This window comes from Oncorhynchus clarkii, chromosome 12 (assembly GCF_045791955.1).
Source record: "Oncorhynchus clarkii lewisi isolate Uvic-CL-2024 chromosome 12, UVic_Ocla_1.0, whole genome shotgun sequence".
Taxonomy (NCBI): domain Eukaryota; kingdom Metazoa; phylum Chordata; class Actinopteri; order Salmoniformes; family Salmonidae; genus Oncorhynchus; species Oncorhynchus clarkii.
Genome location: NC_092158.1, coordinates 11,504,721 through 11,521,457, shown reverse-complemented (window position 1 = coordinate 11,521,457; position 16,737 = coordinate 11,504,721). Strand labels below are relative to the sequence as shown.

The 16,737-nt window shown below is 44.4% G+C and overlaps 1 protein-coding gene across 1 annotated transcript in view; it reads right to left on the bottom strand.

Moving 5' to 3' along the window:
• LOC139422708 (CBP80/20-dependent translation initiation factor) overlaps window positions 1–16,737 on the bottom strand; it is a 178,843-nt gene that overhangs the window by 72,387 nt on the left and 89,719 nt on the right. The window lies entirely within an intron of this gene.

Genomic DNA, 16,737 nt, shown 5'->3' with positions numbered 1-16,737 from the left:
TACGTCGACGGTTAACTTCTCTTGTACTAGACATTGCACACTCTGTTCTTACTCCATGTCAGTAGGGGTGGGATTGTGTCAATGTGTTATATTGGTATATATTGTATCATGAGAAACGTGTTGTAATGTATATAATTCAGTATGTTTAGCTGAGTGGAAAATGTAGGCTTTGACGAAGGGAATTGCTTAATGAATTAGTGCTGGGTATGTTCTGATGGGAGGGTCTTCCCCTACAAAAGTAGCCTCTCTCTCAGTTTAAGGGGGGAACCATATTGTATGGAGCTGGTGATGGGGCAGCGTCGTGTTTTAGCTATCCCCATAATGGTTACTTTGGATGGCAGTACTGTTGTTTTTCTTCTGGATTCACTCTGTAAATAAACACCCTGGGATTCACTCTGTAAATAAACACCCTGGGATTCACTCTGTAAATAAACACCCTGGGATTCACTCTGTAAATAAACACCCTGGGATTCACTCTGTAAATAAACACCTGGGGATTCATTCTGTAAATAAACACCCTGGGATTCACTCTGTAAATAAACACCCTGGGATTCACTCTGTAAATAAACACCCTGGGATTCACTCTGTAAATAAACACCCTGGGATTCACTCTGTAAATAAACACCCTGGGATTCACTGTGTAAATAAACACCTGGGGATTCACTCTGTAAATAAACACCCTGGATTCACTCTGTAAATAAACACCCTGGGATTCACTCTGTAAATAAACACCCTGGGATTCACTCTGTAAATAAACACCCTGGGATTCACTCTGTAAATAAACACCCTGGGATTCACTCTGTAAATAAACACCCTGGGATTCACTCTGTAAATAAACACCCTGGGATTCACTCTGTAAATAAACACCTGGGGATTCATTCTGTAAATAAACACCCTGGGATTCACTCTGTAAATAAACACCCTGGGATTCACTCTGTAAATAAACACCCTGGGATTCACTCTGTAAATAAACACCCTGGGATTCACTCTGTAAATAAACACCCTGGGATTCACTGTGTAAATAAACACCTGGGGATTCACTCTGTAAATAAACACCCTGGATTCACTCTGTAAATAAACACCCTGGGATTCACTCTGTAAATAAACACCCTGGGATTCACTCTGTAAATAAACACCTGGGGATTCACTGTGTAAATAAACACCTGGGGATTCACTCTGTAAATAAACACCCTGGGATTCACTCTGTAAATAAACACTCTGGGATTCACTCTGTAAATAAACACCCTGGGATTCACTCTGTAAATAAACACCCTTGCACAGAAGTATTTATTTGATAGAGGTTAGGTTTTTCAGTTTAGCCTTCTGGTCTACTCTACGTGACTGTGTGTGACCACAGGCTCTCTCTGCAGTGTGACCACAGGCTCTCTCTACAGTGTGACTCCTCCTGTCTCAGCCTCCAGTATTTATGCTGCAGTAGTTTATGTGTCGGGGGGCTAGGGTCAGTTTGTTATATCTGGAGTACTTCTCCTGCCCTATTCGGTGTCCTGTGTGAATCTAAGTGTGCGTTCTCTAATTCTCTCCTTCTCTCTTTCTTTGTCTCTCTCGGAGGACCTAAGCCCGAGGACCATGCCCCAGGACTACCTGACATGATGACTCCTTGCTGTCCCCAGTCCACCTGGCCGTGCTGCTGCTCCAGTTTCAACTGACCTGAGCCCTAGGACCATGCCCCAGGACTACCTGACATGATGACTCCTTGCTGTCCCCAGTCCACCTGACCGTGCTGCTGCTCCAGTTTCAACTGTTCTGCCTTATTATTTATGAACATTTGAACATCTTGGCCATGTTCTGTTATAATCTCCACCGGCACAGCCAGAAGAGGACTGGCCACCCCACATAGCCTGGTTCCTCTCTAGGTTTCTTCCTAGGTTTTGGCCTTTCTAGGGAGTTTTTCCTAGCCACCGTGCTTCTACACCTTCATTGCTTGCTGTTTGGGGTTTTAGGCTGGGTTTCTGTACAGCACTTTGAGATATCAGCTGATGTACGAAGGGCTATATAAAATACATTTGATTTGATTTTATTGACTATGTGTGACTACAGGCTCTCTCTGCAGTGTGACTGTGCGTGACCACAGGCTCTATCTGCAGTGTGACCGTGCGTGACCACAGGCTCTCTCTGCAGTGTGACTGTGCGTGACCACAGGCTCTCTCTGCAGTGTGACCACAGGCTCTCTCTGCAGTGTGACTGTGTGCGACTACAGGCTCTCTCTGCAGTGTGACCACAGGCTCTCTCTGCAGTGTGACCACAGGCTCTCTCTGCAGTGTGACCACAGGCTCTCTCTGCAGTGTGACCACAGGCTCTCTCTGCAGTGTGACCACAGGCTCTCTCTGCAGTGTCTGTTATCTTCCTATCAGCAGCGTCTGCACAGGAAAAACTGGAAAATCTGGGGCAGGCAGACGCCCTCCCTACAGACTAGAGGTCGACCGATTAATCGGAAAGGCCGATTCATTTTTTTTAATTTATTTTTTTACACCTTTATTTAATATTTATTTAACTAGGCAAGACAGTTAACACATTCTTATTTTGAATGAGGGCCTAGGAACGGTGGGTTAACTGCCTTGTTCAGGGGCAGAACGACAGATCTTCACCTTGTCAGCTCGGGGGATCCAAACTTGCAACCTTACAGTTAACTAGTCCAACGCAATAACGACCTGCCTCTCTCTCGTTGCACTCCACAAGTAAGCAAAGGTAAGTTGCTAGCTAGCATTAAACTTATCTTATTAAAAACAATCAATCATAATCACCAGTTAACTACACATGGTTGATGATATTACTAGATATTATCTAGCGTGTCCTGCGTTGCATATAATCTGACTGAGCATACAAGTATCTAAGTATTTGACTGAGTGGTGGTAGGCAGAAGCAGGAGCGTAAACATTCATTCAAACAGCACTTTCATGCGTTTTGCCAGCAGCTCTTCGTTGTGCGTCAAGCATTGCGCTGTTTATGACTTCAAGCCTATCAACTCCCGAGATGAGGCTGGTGTAACCAATGTGAAATGGCTAGCTAGTTAGCGCGTACTAATAGCGTTTCAAACGTCACTCGCTCTGAGCCTTCTAGTAATTGTTCCCCTTGCTCTGCATGAGTAACGCTGCTTCAATGGTGGCCGTTGTCGTTGTGTTGCTGGTTCGAGCCCAGGTAGGGGCGAGGAGAGGTACGGAAGCTATACTGTTACACTGGCAGTACTAAAGTGCCTAAAAGAACATCCAATTGTCAAAGGTTAATGAAATGCAAATGGTATAGAGGGAAATAGTCCTATAATTCCTATAATAACTACAACCTAAAACTTCTTACCTGGGAATATTGAAGACTCATGTTAAAAGGAACCACCAGCTTTCATATGTTCTCGTGTTCTGAGCAAGGAACTGAAACGTTAGCTTTTTTACATGGCACATATTGCACTTTTACTTTCTTCTGCAACACTTTGTTTTTGCATTATTTAAACCAAATTGAACATGTTCCATTATTTACTTGAGGCTAAATTGATTTTATTGATTTATTATATCAAGTTAAAATAAGTGTTCAATCAGTATTGTTATAATTGTCATTATTACAAATAAATAACTTTTTTATTTTTAAAATCAGCCGATTAATCTGTATCGGCTTTTTTGGTCCTCCAATAATTGGTATGGGTTGAAAAATCATAAATCGGTCGACCTCTACCTCAGACACTTTAATCCCCCACTCTGCTGGGGCAGGCAGACGCCCTCAGCCCCACACTTTAATCCCCCACTCTGCTGGGGCAGGCAGACGCCCTCAGCCCCACACTTTAATCCCCCACTCTGCTGGGGCAGGCAGACGCCCTCAGCCCCACACTTTAATCCCCCACTCTGCTGGGGCAGGCAGACGCCCTCAGCCCCACACTTTAATCCCCCACTCTGCTGGGGCAGGCAGACGCCCTCAGCCCCACACTTTAATCCCCCACTCTGCTGGGGCAGGCAGACGCCCTCAGCCCCACACTTTAATCCCCCACTCTGCTGGGGCAGGCAGACGCCCTCAGCCCCACACTTTAATCCCCCACTCTGCTGGGGCAGGCAGACGCCCTCAGCCCCACACTTTAATCCCCCACTCTGCTGGGGCAGGCAGACGCCCTCAGCCCCACACTTTAATCCCCCACTCTGCTGGGGCAGGCAGACGCCCTCAGCCCCACACTTTAATCCCCCACTCTGCTGGGGCAGGCAGACGCCCTCAGCCCCACACTTTAATCCCCCACTCTGCTGGGGCAGGCAGACGCCCTCAGCCCCACACTTTAATCCCCCACTCTGCTGGGGCAGGCAGACGCCCTCAGCCCCACACTTTAATCCCCCACTCTGCTGGGGCAGGCAGACGCCCTCAGCCCCACACTTTAATCCCCCACTCTGCTGGGGCAGGCAGACGCCCTCAGCCCCACACTTTAATCCCCCACTCTGCTGGGGCAGGCAGACGCCCTCAGCCCCACACTTTAATCCCCCACTCTGCTGGGGCAGGCAGACGCCCTCAGCCCCACACTTTAATCCCCCACTCTGCTGGGGCAGGCAGACGCCCTCAGCCCCACACTTTAATCCCCCACTCTGCTGGGGCAGGCAGACGCCCTCAGCCCCACACTTTAATCCCCCACTCTGCTGGGGCAGGCAGACGCCCTCAGCCCCACACTTTAATCCCCCACTCTGCTGGGGCAGGCAGACGCCCTCAGCCCCACACTTTAATCCCCCACTCTGCTGGGGCAGGCAGACGCCCTCAGCCCCACACTTTAATCCCCCACTCTGCTGGGGCAGGCAGACGCCCTCAGCCCCACACTTTAATCCCCCACTCTGCTGGGGCAGGCAGACGCCCTCAGCCCCACACTTTAATCCCCCACTCTGCTGGGGCAGGCAGACGCCCTCAGCCCCACACTTTAATCCCCCACTCTGCTGGGGCAGGCAGACGCCCTCAGCCCCACACTTTAATGGCACTTCAGTCATCAGAAATCAGGCGTGCCGCAGCGCCAGAGGAGCCAGCCAGGGTCGGGCAGAACCACGTCAGATGTTTTCCATCACAGTGTTCTTCCCCTGCATCACTTTGACTGACAGCTCCAGTCACCAATGAGAGCGAGGGAGAAGAGCCCATATAAACACACCCAATACTCGTAGGCTTTACAGTCACACAAGTGTGATGCTGATGCTTGTCACTAGTAACACAATTCAATACAAAACATGTCATATTGAGTTTCATCCCGTTGGCCCTCAGAACAGCCTCAACTCATTGGGACATGGATGCTTGAGTCGAAAGCGTTCCACAGGGATACTGTCCCCATGTTGACTCCAAGTTGGCTGGATGTCCTTTGGGTGGTGGAGCTTGCTTAATAGACACGGGAAACTGTTTTGAGTGTAAAAAACCCAGCAGCATTGCATTTCTTGACCCAAACCGTTGCGCCTGGCACCTACTACCATACCCTGTGGAAAGGACCTTAAATATTTGGGTCTTGCCCATTTACCCTCTGAATGGTACAGATACACAATCCATGTCTCAACCCCTTCATCTACACAAATCCTTTTACTGTTTGCTTTAGAGTGCCAGATGAGGGTTTGCACTTTTCAGATGATTAGTTTCATTGCTCAATCAAGCACAGCTAAAGGGTTTGAAATGACTTCAATTAGTATTTGAACCCAGGTCTGTTCAGTTCAGATCCATTCAGAAAGAAGTGAAACTTTCCAGAGAGTCTGGGCTCAGAGGTCTGGAAAGTTCCATTTCTTTCTGAATGACCTAGATCCCTCCCAGAGTCCCCTGGGCCAGCAGAGAGAGAGAGTTGGACAGAGCAAGACAGAAAGAGACAGAGCGCGAGAGAGAGAGAGAGAGTTGGACAGAGCAAGACAGAAAGAGACAGAGAGAGAGAGAGAGAGAGAGAGAGAGAGTTGGACAGAGCAAGACAGAAAGAGACAGAGAGAGAGAGAGAGAGTTGGACAGAGCAAGACAGAAAGAGACAGAGCGCGAGAGAGAAGAGAGAGAGTTGGACAGAGCAAGACAGAAAGAGACAGAGCGAGAGAGAGCGAGAGAGTTGGACAGAGCAAGACAGAAAGAGACAGAGAGAGAGAGAGAGAGAGAGAGAGAAAGAGAGAGAGAGTTGGACAGAGCAAGACAGAAAGAGACAGAGCGAGAGAGAGTTGGACAGAGCAAGACAGAAAGAGACAGAGCGCGAGAGAGAGAGAGAGAGAGAGAGTTGGACAGAGCACGACAGAAAGAGACAGAGCGAGAGAGAGAGAGAGAGAGAGTTGGACAGAGCAAGACAGAAAGAGACAGAGCGCGAGAGAGAGAGAGTTGGACAGAGCAAGACAGAAAGAGACAGAGCGAGAGAGAGTGTATTGTGTATGAAGCCCCACAGCCCCCAGAAACACAGGGATTATACTTGGCGTAACAGAGACACACACAGAGCACTGAGCCGTTCACCTGCACTGAAACACCATCACACTACTTGTATTTACACATTTAATAACACAGTCTGTCTGGGAGGTTTGAACTATAAAAGTGGAACTTTCAGCGTTTTAATTAGTAGTCAATATCAAATTAAAATTCCCAGTTTATGTTACAAAATCCACTTTATAAGAGGTTTTAAAAATAGTTTATATTTGACTCAGCGTTCCATGACGTACACTAAGGCACTGTTGGCAGAATAGATGTATGCAGTTCAATGCACGATTAATATAATTCACCAATACATGTCTTGGTAGTCCAAAACATATTGCTATCAGGTTGTAGATCACAGCTACAGCTACTGGTACATTGTTTACTGCCTCCACCCATTCGGGATGCACTGTTTCACTTTAAATTACTCAATATTTTTAACACAAACTGTAACTAAGGCTGGAAATGTCAATACAATCAAACTAGCAAGGGCAATGATCACAAGTCAGTCATAACGTGGCTAATAGACTACTTATCTATTTATGTTGCAACCTAAAAACACATTGAGCCTAACGTTAGCTAGCTAGCTGCTGGGAGGATATCATTGGACGGGTGGCCAACCCCTATGACCTCTGTCATTGCCAACAAAGGGTATATAACAAAGTATTGAGATAAACTTTTGTTATTGACCAAATACTTATTTTCCACCATAATTTGCAAATAAATTCATTAAAATCCTACAATGTGATTTTCAGGATTTTTTTTCCTAATTTTGCCTGTCACAGTTGAAGTGTACCTATGATGAAAATTACAGGCCTCTCTCATCTTTTTAAGTGGGAGAACTTGCACAATTGGTGGTTGACTAAATACTTTTTTGCCCCACTGTACACACACACACACACACACACACACACCACACACACCACACACACCACACACACCACACACACCACACACACACACACATATATATAATTTTAGAAAGGCGTCATTCTTCCTGGGGAGTATATGAACAGATTTGAATAAGATTTCATGTTGCTAAAACGCTGTCAGTTCCACTTTCATGTTGCTGGTATTTATTTCAAACAGAAGTTTTTTTCTATCTTACTAAGTTACTGCTGCTGGGGTGGGGGTGACGGGCTCTGATTGGTGGAGTCTGATTGGATACATGTGTGTGGAGGGAGGAGAAGGGAAGAGAACTCTGCCCTGGGGACTGAGAGGAGGAGAGAGGAAGAGAGCTCTGCCCTGGGGACTGAGAGGAGGAGAGAGGAAGAGAGCTCTGCCCTGGGGACTGAGAGGAGAGAGGAAGAGAGCTCTGCCCTGGGGACTGAGAGGAGGAGAGAGGAAGAGAGCTCTGCCCTGGGGACTGAGAGGAGGAGAGAGGAAGAGAGCTCTGCCCTGGGGACTGAGAGGAGGAGAGAGGAAGAGAGCTCTGCCCTGGGGACTGAGAGGAGAGAGGAAGAGAGGGGGGGGACAACGAGGGGCAGAGTTGCATGTTTAGCTACTGTTGTTTTCCTATAGGATATCATTAGCTGTAATCCAGCTTCCAGATGGTTACCAGGTGACTGTCTCAACTCCAGTATACTTAGTCATCAAAGCTAGAGGGAAAAAATGTCAATATTTATACAAATGTTAGATTTGGGGTTTGCATGAGAATCTGTTGTGCCTCTTTCCATCATAATGTAAGAGTTTTAGGAAATAGAGAAAAAATACCCTTTTCGATATTCCAACTCAGACGGCAGAGTTTTGTTTATAGATAGACGTTATCTCCTTGAGCAGTTTTCAGACTCAGCAGACGGCAGTATTTGGTTTATAGATAGACGTTATCTCCCTGAGCAGTTTTCAGACTCAGCAGACGGCAGTATTTGGTTTATAGATAGACGTTATCTCCCTGAGCAGTTTTCAGACTCAGCAGACGGCAGTATTTGGTTTATAGATAGACGTTATCTCCCTGAGCAGTTTTCAGACTCAGCAGACGGCAGTATTTGGTTTATAGATAGACGTTATCTCCCTGAGCAGCTTTCAGACTCAGCAGACGGCAGTATTTGGTTTATAGATAGACGTTATCTCCCTGAGCAGCTTTCAGACTCAGCAGACGGCAGTATTTGGTTTATAGATAAAGAAATAAAGAAATAAACATTTGATGAGAAACGTAAGGTTTCTCTCCAGCCTCATTCAGACCAGATAGGAACACGGTAACATAAAGCCTATAGGAACACGGTAACATAAAGCCTATAGGAACACGGTAACATAAAGCCTATAGGAACACGGTAACATAAAGCCTATAGGAACACGGTAACATAAAGCCTATAGGAACACGGTAACATAAAGCCTATAGGAACACGGTAACATAAAGCCTATAGGAGCACGGTAACATAAAGCCTATAGGAGCACGGTAAAATAAAGCCTATAGGAGCACGGTAACATAAAGCCTATAGGAGCACGGTAACATAAAGCCTATAGGAGCACGGTAACATAAAGCCTATAGGAGCACGGTAACATAAAGCCTATAGGAGCACGGTAACATAAAGCCTATAGGAGCACGGTAACATAAAGCCTATAGGAGCACGGTAACATAAAGCCTATAGGAGCACGGTAACATAAAGCCTATAGGAGCACGGTAACATAAAGCCTATAGGAGCACGGTAACATAAAGCCTATAGGAGCACGGTAACATAAAGCCTATAGGAGCACGGTAACATAAAGCCTATAGGAGCACGGTAACATAAAGCCTATAGGAGCACGGTAACATAAAGCCTATAGGAGCACGGTAACATAAAGCCTATAGGAGCACGGTAACATAAAGCCTATAGGAGCACGGTAACATAAAGCCTATAGGAGCACGGTAACATAAAGCCTATAGGAGCACGGTAACATAAAGCCTATAGGAGCACGGTAACATAAAGCCTATAGGAGCACGGTAACATAAAGCCTATAGGAGCACGGTAACATAAAGCCTATAGGAGCACGGTAACATAAAGCCTATAGGAGCACGGTAACATAAAGCCTAAAGGAACACGGTAACATAAAGCCTATAGGAACACGGTAACATAAAGCCTATAGGAACACGGTAACATAAAGCCTATAGGAACACGGTAACATAAAGCCTATAGGAACACGGTAACATAAAGCCTAAAGGAACACGGTAACATAAAGCCTATAGGAACACGGTAACATAAAGCCTATAGGAACACGGTAACATAAAGCCTATAGGAACACGGTAACATAAAGCCTATAGGAACACGGTAACATAAAGCCTATAGGAACACGGTGACATAAAGCCTATAGGAACACGGTGACATAAAGCCTATAGGAACACGGTGACATAAAGCCTATAGGAACACGGTGACATAAAGCCTATAGGAACACGGTGACATAAAGCCTATAGGAACACGGTGACATAAAGCCTATAGGAACACAGTGACATAAAGCCTATAGGAACACGGTGACATAAAGCCTATAGGAACACGGTGACATAAAGCCTATAGGAACACGGTGACATAAAGCCTATAGGAACACGGTGACATAAAGCCTATAGGAACACGGTGACATAAAGCCTATAGGAACACGGTGACATAAAGCCTATAGGAACACGGTAACATAAAGCCTATAGGAACACGGTGACATAAAGCCTATAGGAACACGGTGACATAAAGCCTATAGGAACACGGTAACATAAAGCCTATAGGATCACGGTGACATAAAGCCTATAGGAACACGGTGACGTAAAGCCTATAGGAACACGGTGACATAAAGCCTATAGGAACACGGTGACGTAAAGCCTATAGGAACACGGTGACGTAAAGCCTATAGGAACACGGTGACGTAAAGCCTATAGGAACACGGTGACATAAAGCCTATAGGAACACGGTAACATAAAGCCTATAGGAACACGGTAACATAAAGCCTATAGGAACACGGTAACATAAAGCCTATAGGAACACGGTAACATAAAGCCTATAGGAACACGGTAACATAAAGCCTATAGGAACACGGTAACATAAAGCCTATAGGAACACGGTAACATAAAGCCTATAGGAACACGGTAACATAAAGCCTATAGGAACACGGTAACATAAAGCCTATAGGATCACGGTGACATAAAGCCTATAGGAACACGGTGACATAAAGCCTATAGGAACACGGTGACATAAAGCCTATAGGAACACGGTGACATAAAGCCTATAGGAACACGGTGACATAAAGCCTATAGGAACACGGTAACATAAAGCCTATAGGAACACGGTAACATAAAGCCTATAGGAACACGGTAACATAAAGCCTATAGGAACACGGTAACATAAAGCCTATAGGAACACGGTAACATAAAGCCTATAGGAGCACTAAAATAACACATCCTAGATCTGAATGAATGAAATATTCTTATTAAATACTTTTTTCTTTACATAGTTGAATGTGCTGACAACAAAATCACACAAAAATGATCAATGGAAATCAAATTTATCAACCCATGGAGGTCTGGATTTGGAGTCACACTCAAAATCAAAGTGGAAAACCACACTACAGGCTGATCCAACTTTGATGTAATGTCCTTAAAACAAGTCAAAATGAGGCTCAGTAGTGTGTGTGGCCTCCACGTGCCTGTATGACCTCCCTACAACGCCTGGGCATGCTCCTGATGAGTTGGCGGATGGTCTCCTGAGGGATCTCCTTCCAGACCTGGACTAAAGCATCCGCCAACTCCTGGACAGTCTGTGGTGCAACGTGGCGTTGGTGGATGGAGCGAGACATGATGTCCCAGATGTGCTCAATTGGATTCAGGTCTGGGGAACGGGCAGGCCAGTCCATAGCATCAATGCCTTCCTCTTGCAGGAACTGCTGACACACTCCAGCCACATGAGGTCTAGCATTGTCTTGCATTAGGAGGAACACAGGGCCAACCGTACCAGCATATGGTCTCACAAGGGGTCTGAGGATCTCATCTCGGTACCTAATGGCAGTCAGGCTACCTCTGGCGAGCACATGGAGGGCTGTGCGGCCCCCCAAAGAAATGCCACCCCACACCATGACTGACCCACCGCCAAACCGGTCATGCTGGAGGATGTTGCAGACAGCAGAACGTTCTCCACGGCGTCTCCAGACTCTGTCACGTGCTCAGTGTGAACCTGCTTTCATCTGTGAAGAGCACAGGGCGCCAGTGGCAAATTTGCCAATCTTGGTGTTCTCTGGCAAATGCCAAACGTCCTACACAGTGTTGGGCTGTAAGCACAACCCCCACCTGTGGACGTCGGGCCCTCATACCACCCTCATGGAGTCTGTTTCTGACCGTTTGAGCAGACACATGCACATTTGTGGCCTGCTGGAGGTCATTTTGCAGGGCTCTGGCAGTGCTACTCCTGCTCCTCCTTGCACAAAGGCGGAGGTAGCGGTCCTGCTGCTGGGTTGTTGCCCTCCTACGGCCTCCTCCACGTCTCCTGATGTACTGGCCTGTCTCCTGGTAGCGCCTCCATGCTCTGGACACTACGCTGACAGACACAGCAAACCTTCTTGACACAGCTCGCATTGATGTGCCATCCTGGATGAGCTGCACTACCTGAGCCACTTGTGTGGGTTGTAGACTCCGTCTCATGCTACCACTAGAGTGAAAGCATCGCCAGCATTCAAAAGTGACCAAAACATCAGCCAGGAAGCATAGGAACTGAGAAGTGGTCTTTGGTCACCACCTGCAGAACCACTCCTTTATTGGGGGTGTCTTGCTAATTGGCTATAATTTCCACCTGTTGTCTATTCCATTTGCACAACAGCATGTGAAATGTATTGTCAATGAGTGTTGCTTCCTAAGTGGACAGTTTGATTTCACAGAAGTGTGATTGACTTGGAGTTACATTGTGTTGTTTAAGTGTTCCCTTTATTTTTTTGAATATATACATATATATACACATATACACATATACACACATATATACACACATACACACACACACACACACACTATTGGGCCAATTAAGGTATTACACACACATACATACATACATACATACATACATGTGTATATATATATATATATATATATATATATATATATGTATATAAACACGTACATATATATACACGTATAAATGTAAATATATATATAAATATATATATATATATATAAATATATACACGTATACATTTAAATATATATATATAAATATATATATATATATATATATATAAATATATACACGTATACATTTAAATATATATATAAATATATACAAATATAAATATATATAAATATATACAAATATAAATATATATATATATATATATATATATATATATATATATATATATATATATATATATATACAAATATATATATATATATATATATATATATATATATACAAATATATATATATATATATATATATATATATATATATATATATATATATATATATATATATATATATATATATATATATATATATATATAAAAATAAATAAAATACCTTTATTGGCCCAACAGTTACATCATTAAATTCAACTTTAGTTCATTTTAACAGGCCTATAAAGTTTCAGGGGAGAGAGAGGAGGAAGGAGAGCAGAGAGAGAGAGCAGAGAGAGAGGAGGAAGGAGAGCAGAGAGAGAGGAGGAAGGAGAGCAGAGAGAGGAGGAAGGAGAGCAGAGAGAGGAGGAAGGAGAGCAGAGAGAGAGAGAGCAGAGAGAGAGGAGGAAGGAGAGCAGAGAGAGAGAGCAGAGAGAGAGGAGGAAGGAGGGCAGAGAGAGAGAGCATAGTCAGGGCCGTCTGATAACAGACCTTTGGGAATTATTTTAATTTCAACACTGCCTGTGTTGTGGTGTGTGTGTGTGTGTGAGCAGCCAGCCAAGACAGCTCACCCTGCCAAGCGGCTATATTCCATTTGCTGCATCTTGCACCTCAGGCGGCAGACATTTTGTAATCTCTGTTTGCAGACTTTCCTCTTTGGGGGACCTTTATATCACTTACAAAAGGGACTGCGGGGAATGTGTGCATTATATAAAACATGTTCTTGAAATTACTGTATTTGTCTGCATTGAATTATTATAGTCCAATGACAAATAATGACCTATTCTAAACACTGAAAAATACACTGGTAATATCCCTCTTTGAACACAAGAATGAAGTCATGTCAATAAATCTCTTCTGAAAATGACAGACACGTGTAATGAGAGAAAAAGTGGAAGTTAAATGAACCAGTTCTCCATCTCTTGGAGGAGGATTTTCAGGGCTTTGGGCCACAAAAAAGGCACAGAATCAGACACGCCTTGTTACTACAGCACGTGTCACTTCCTTTGACACATTTTTATGCGTTTTTGACCCCTCAACTTTTTCCACAAAGTTGTTACGTTACAGCCTTATTCTAAAATGGATCAAATATATTTTTCTCCCCCAGCAATCTACACACAATACCCTATAATGACAAAGCGATAACAGGTTTTTAGATATTTTTTGCAAATGTATACAAAGATATCACAACTGAAATACCTTATTTACATACGTTTTCAGACCCTTTGCTATGAGACCTGAATTTGAGCTCAGGTGCATCCTGTTTAAATTGAGCATCCTTGAGATGTTTCTACAACTTGATTGGAGTCCACCTGTGGTAAATTCAATTGATTGGACATGATTTGAAAAAGGCACACAACTGTTTACAGAAAAGCAAGGATCTGGGGAAGGATACCAAAACATTTCTGCAGCATAAAAGTTCCAAGAACACAGTGGCCTTCATCATTTTTAAATGAAAGAAGTTTGGAACCACCTAGACTCTTTCTAGAGCTTGCCGCCCGGCCAAACTGAGAAATCGGGGGAGAGGGCCTTGGTCAGGGAGGTGACCAAGAACCCGATGGTCACTGACAGAGCTCCAGAGTCCCTCTGTGGAGATGGGAGAACATTCCAAAAGGACAACCATCTCTGCAGCACTTCACCAAATCAGGCTGTTATGGTAGAATTGCCAGACAGAAGCCACTCCTCAGTAAAAGGAACATGACAGCCTGCTGGGAGTTCAGGACCTCAGACTGGGGTGAAGGTTCACCTTCCAACAGGACAACGACCCTAAGCACACAGCCAAGACAATGCATGAGTAGCTTCGGGACAAGTCTCAGAATGTCCTCGAGTGGCATTGCCAGAGCAAAGAATTGAACTCGATTGAACATCTCTGGAGAGACCTGAAAATAGCTGTGCAGCGACACTCCCCATCCAACCTGACAGATGTTGAGAGGATCTGCAGAGAAGAATGGGAGAAACTCCCCAAATACAGGTGTGCCAGACCTGTAGCGTCATACCCAAGAAGACTCAAGGCTGTAATCGCTGCCAAAGGTGCTTCAACAAAGTACTGAGTAAAGGGTCTGAATACTTTTATTTATTAGAAATTAGCAACAACTTCTGAACCTGTTTTTGATATGTCATTTTTGGAGTATTGTGTGTAGATTGAGAAGGGAAAAACTAATTTTAGAATAAGGCTGTAACCTAACAAAACGTGGAAAAAGTCAAGGGGTCTGAATAATTTCCAAATGCACTATACTGTCCCTGTCCATATAGCCAGCGGGGTTCTCAGTACATCGCGTAGACAGGAATAAAGAACTCTCTGGGAAAAAGAAAGGCAGAGGTATAGGTTTCATGATTAACTACTCATGGTGTGACTTTTTAGAATTTACAGGAACTCAAGGCCTTTTGTTCACCCGACATAAAACACCTCACAATCAAATGCCGACCGCATTACCTCCCGAGAGAATTCTCTTCGGTCATCGTCACAGCCGTATATTTCCCCCCTCAAGTAGATTTGAAATGTTTAATACATTTGCAAATTTTTCTAAAAACCTGTTTTTGTCATTGTGGGGTGTTTAGATTGACGAGGGGAAACATTTACTGAATCCATTTTGGAATAAGGCTGTAAGGTGCCCAACCAGTCGATCGCGAGATGATTATACATCTACTAAAATTCAGCCACACAAATCAATACCTATAATCTCTTTGTTTTAATATTTGACAGTCCTCCATTCACAGCAATTTACATAAAATATGTCCTGCCCACTTAGTGATGTATGCCTAGTTAGCGCGGTCAGATGCCGCCCACCAACTCTAAATCGAGGTAACGGTGATGCCAGGCAGGCAGCTAGCTAACTAACTTTGTAGCTAGATTCGTTCTTAAATTATTTTTTAAGTTGTGTGGTCGACTTGTGTGGGAGGATACAAAAAACCTGAAAACGTATAATTTCTACAAGGGAGGATTATTACAATGGGAGGATTATTTTTTCGTCATGTCGAACTCAAAATGCGTGTGACTCATCTGCCATAATAGCATCGCTATCCCAAAGGTAACATAGAAGACATTTAAAACCAAACACAAAACCCAGGAAAGAGATTTTCCAGCGAAGACTGAATTACGAAGAAGGTACAAGAACTAAAAAAATCAACTGGCAGCGCAGCAGTCAATTTTCACACGGCCAGTGACCAAAGGGAAGGCGGCAACCATAGCATCTTATCGTGTGAATCACATTCTTAAGCATAAAGTCATTCAAAGATGGGGAGATGATCAAGGAAGCCTTTAATGAGGCTGTAGACTCGCTGTTTGGAGATTCTAAGAATAAGACTGAAATTATGGCTGCCATCAATGACATTCAGTTGTCCAGAAATACGGTGACAAGAAGATGTGAGGGAATAGCGTAGAACCTCGAGGATCAACTGAAGGAGGATATTGACAACTGCGAGTGTTATTCCCTCCAGTTTGACGAGTCCACAGATACGGTAGATGAGGCACAGTTATGCATTTTCATCAGAATGGTATTTGACAACATGAGGACAAAGGAGGAACTACTCACCATTTTGCCACTGAAAGGACATACAAGGGTCAAAGATATTTTTTAAGCTTTCGTGGAGTTTGCTAACAAATTCCAACTTCCCTTTTGTAAGCCGTCTCCATGATTACCGATGGGGCACCTGCTATAGTAGGCCGCACTAGTGGGTTCGTTGCATTGTGCAAACGGGATGATTCTTTCCCAGACTTTCTTAGTTATCACTGCGTAAGCAAGCTTTGTGCGGGGAATATGGTAAACATGAAAGAGGTGATGGGATGCTGCGATGAAGATTGTGTGTTCTATTCGACCAAGAAGCCTACAGCGGTGGCTATTTCGATCTCACTTAGAAGAGACGGAAGCGAAGCACACAGACCTGCTGCTGCACACGGATGTGCGTTGGCTGAGTCTAGGTACATTTTTTAGGGAGATTCAATTGAGTTGTTGCCTGAAATCAAGGGGTTTCTCAAGGTATCCAAACATGCAAAACATGCACAGTTAGAGGACACAGTGGCTCCTGGATTGAGCTTCTCTCGCTGACCTAACTTACATGCTTAACGAATTGAATGTAGAGCTGCA